Genomic DNA, 4,488 nt, shown 5'->3' with positions numbered 1-4,488 from the left:
CTTAACATTCCAGTCTAGTGATGCTGAGTTGAACCCAAATGAATCATGACCCTTTTGTCCCACGTGATGCTTTTACCTGGGTTTTAGAGGACTACAAGAACCCAAGAGAAATCACAGCTCTTTGTGAGCTGGCATGAGCCCTAACCATAGGCTTGATATCCTTGCTTACAGAGCCTGAGTTGGTACAAAATGAATGAGGACTCTTTCACTCACGTGGTAGCCATCCTACTTCTAAACATGTAGCAGAATCCAGCAGAACAGCACTCAAAGCCCAAGAGATCTTTAGCCCATGCTAAGCCAAATCCTAATGATCATGCTTTCTGGTTTGTTTTTTCAAAACACACCTGAACAAATCAAAGATCAATGTTTTTCCTTAGGACGTCATCCTCACTTCAGCTTGTTTAGCCTTGCAGGCACATGTACATCTTGACCCATGCAGCTTTTTGGACCCTTCCCATGTGGTCTCTCAGCCACAGGAGTGACAAACTCCCACCCATGTGGCACCAGCAGGCAGTGGAAATGCCCCAGAAAGTTTATGGCAGAGCCAAGGCTTCATTCAGTAAGAGCTGAGGATTTTTTTGGTTTACCGTGATGTAAATGCAGGGCCCAGGATGAGTGCAGTGTCCTCAGGGGCTTAGTATTTTTTTCATAAGGATGAGCTCCTGAGGTTCTATGCTGAGGACCAGAATTAGGAACAACAGGACTGGCAATAAAGGAGCAAATGGCTTTTGGGCTATTTTGGGATGAGACAGGTCCTCCTACTTATATGTCTATAGGAACACACTTAATGCTTGGGTTGGAAGAGCCTGTTTACCTGCTGTAATTGGCCCAGTGGGAAAGCAGGATGGGAGCTGGTGTCACACTGTTGAGCTTATTTAGCCCTTCTTATCATCTCAGTGAGCACTGTTTGTCTAACTACGATGTTACTAACTCAGGCTCAGCTCCACCCGTGGGGCCTTCCCAGCTCCAGCAGCAAATCTCCTTTTTCAGGCCATGCTGACTTTACCCTGCCCAACGCCAACATACTTCAGCACCTCCAGCATCTGGTGTCTCCTAACCACCCTTTGGCAAACAGCAGCCCTCTGTTGCATATCAAAGGAGGAGGACTGGGCAGGATTAGCGATCAAAACAATGCATGGAAGATCTCGGTTTGCTTCTGAATCATGCAACACTTGAAGGCTAGGATTAGAGATGGTGCCACCAGAAGCCAATAGCTCCTGCTTTTTTGTAGGGCAGGAAGAGTTTGCTGGGATGCTACTCCATGGCACGGTAGTTTTTAAGTACAGGGTTGGCACTTTGGCCCAAGCTCTATGCCAAACGATAAACCCTGCAGATTTGCATAAATACTGGTGTCAGTCTGGATGGCTTCTACATAACTGTGGGGCATCTGTGGATCTCCTGGATACACAATAGCAGAAGCAAATAACTTAATAGGTCTGTTGTGAGTAAAGCCTGCTTCAAAGGCTGGAGTCGAAGTCCTGATTAAGAAAACCAAGGGATGAAGCTAAGCTGATTTACACATTTTGCAACACCTCCCAAGGTAGGATGAGGGCTGCTGGTAATAGCAGCAAGCGTCTCCTGGTTTGTCTTGGGGCACAAATTGTTCTCCAAGCAAACACAGGCAAGTCTAGAACTAGGTTTAATATTAGGGACAGAGACAATGGGGACTGAAGACCTCTTTAGTGTTGTTTTCTCTTAAGCTTAGAACTTTACAGTGGATGCTACCCTGGCAGGAGCTTACTGATACATTCAGCCCTCACTGCCTGGCTGGAGCCTTGGGTTATCAGGGTGGTGCAGTCAGTGCTCAGGCAGTGGCACAAAATGAACAACCTTTTTGCTCAGGCCCAGGAGGTCCACGGCAGTTAGTTCAGGCTAACATCAGCAAAGCCTCACCAGGCTGTCTAGCAGCACCTGTGCTCATCAGCCCTAGTACCTGGATCCACCTAGGCAAAAGTCCCATACACTCACACAGCAGCAGCCAGCCAGGCTTTTTGCCCCTTTCTCCTGCTTCCTTTTTACCCCGTGCTGTTGTGCAACACAGGCGTGTCCTGACACCCACTAGACAAGATATATCATATACAGGGAACACAGACAAATCATCAGCGAAATTGCTTGGCAGCTATGACTTCCTGAGTACACATACTGTTATCCCTCCTCCACTCCCCAATAGTAGATGTTGGCCTAGGTGATCTCTCTGAATGTTTCAATTTCCAAATAATTAATTTTATAACTGTACAATTTGGTTTTTTTAAGTTAAAAAGAAGACAAAGTTTCAATTAGTAAGCTTAGTGTTATCTATTAGATTTGAAGAACCTCTGTTGACTCTTTGAATAATTGCATTTCTGCTTCAGGTTAGCAGTATTGGAAAGGCCATTGAAACACATGCCTAACATGAAGCAATACAAACTATGGTTTATAAATTAACATTTTATTGCAGTAATCTTTCACACAAGAGGTACCTCTGTCTCATTTATGTACCCCTGTCCATCTTCACATATAAATGTACTGCTCATGAATTTTAAAATGCTCAGTGGAATGAGAACAGACTCTTCTCACTGGCCGCAAACATAATACAATGGCACGAACACTTTTTTTCCACCCTGCTCACTTTTTGATCCTGGCTTCTTATTTAATAATAAACCAGGCTGTGAACACACTGACTCATGTCTTGTTTTCTCAAAATAGTGAGAAGTTGTATTTATTTTTTTAATCAGTAACTAGCCGAGAGAAAGGAATGCCTCATAAGATAAAGGCATTTAATTAGTTTGTTTGCTGGTAAGAAAAATATGTAGGTGGATGTGGGCTAAATGCCAAGCCAAAGTGGTCTGGCTTTACTGACAGTTCAGCAAAAGAAAAAGATTAGACGTCATGGAAAAAATTACTCCCTGAACAGGAAAAGCTGGACACGGCGCATATTTCTGTTCATGATCTAGCTTTGTAACAGTAAAAGGAACCACTAGCATTAGCTAACAGAACATACTTAGAGTGTAAAAGGGCTACAAACCAACAGAAGTGCAACTGAATTTGGGGACTTTGCCAATTACATTTTATTTCTTTCAAACACCTTATTTTTCATTTTTGTTATTGTTACTAACAACATTACTATATCAGAAGTGAGTACACCCTCAGGTCCCCAGACTGCAAAGTCCAACACGTCAGCACTGCACAGGGGCACTGTGAAGATCTGGCTACACTATGTATGTTTCAGAGCAGTCTCAGACAGACAGGAGGCTATTTTCATTTATAATTCAGAGCACACTACAAAGCAGAATACTTTTTGTAACCAGGTTAGTAAACAAACAGCACCGTATCAATCATCCTAATCTTGATTTTAATGCTTTTCACATTCCTGTGGACGTGAAACACTTGAGATACAACGTGCTGGAATCCCAAAACACAAACAAACCGAGAGCCCACACAGGAGCACAAGTCTGTTTAGACTTCAGCCATTCTTGCTGAAGGCCACATTGGCTTTGCAACTGGACATCCATTGTATTCTGTTCACAACCAAGGAGCTATTTCCCACAGTTGAATTTGTGCCACAGCCTGAATCAGGAGCACACCTGGCTGTACTAAGCTCCTCTCCAGGGACTGCAGGGCATTTCAGACAACACTTTCCAGATGGCTGCTACATCAGAAAAGTCTACCAGCATATTTTGGATACATTATCTTGTTGCCAGTCATTCTTTACCCTTTAGACTTTTGTCCCAAATAACAACCAACCAGGCTCCATATCTACTGAAATCCATGAGTCTTATCATAGTGGCCTGATTTATTTTATGATCACTCAATTAAATCCCACCTTTGGATTGTTAAATCAGTTTCTGTTAACCAGGAGAGATATTGAAATAGCCAGTCCATTATTGGCTGCCTCCCATTTTTGAGATGAGCTGTTTCTACCATATTGGAGGACTGCTTCTCCAACAAACCTTTGGAAAAGTATGATGTCTGTTTACCACGAAGTCCCACCCTTCAGACAGGGATGGTAGTTGCTTTGAAAAACCCAAACAAGTAATCACATCCATCCCTTTCAATACAGTAGGGGTCTGTTACAGACCTTCTTATCATATTGCTTTGGTTTTCCCTTTTATAATTGGAGGGTTTGTGTGCATGAATGCATGAGTGCTTGCAAGGAATGTAGTCAGACCATTTCTTCACAGCCACCACCACCCAGTCCAGGCACATGTATAGTACACAGTTGTATGCAAGTCTCCACAACACATCTAGTTTAGAAGACCAGGTCTGATTCTTCCAGCAGCTGCTAGTGATGGCACAGGGACCTGTTGGATGGGAGCGAATGGAAATACGAACAGAGGACAGAACTTACAGTCAGGTCAGACCATGAACCTTCAACAGATGGAAAAAAAAAATAAATTAGCAGGTGGATGGTTTGCTGCCCAACTGGCAGAGAGAAACCTGGCTCTCACCCCTTCTTTTCCCACAGGATCTTCCCTTGCACACGCTTCTCCCATTACAACTTCCAGTTCC

Source organism: Apus apus, chromosome 1 (assembly GCF_020740795.1).
Source record: "Apus apus isolate bApuApu2 chromosome 1, bApuApu2.pri.cur, whole genome shotgun sequence".
Taxonomy (NCBI): domain Eukaryota; kingdom Metazoa; phylum Chordata; class Aves; order Apodiformes; family Apodidae; genus Apus; species Apus apus.
The sequence above is the reverse complement of the archived record's forward strand: the minus strand, read 5'-3'. Positions refer to the sequence as shown.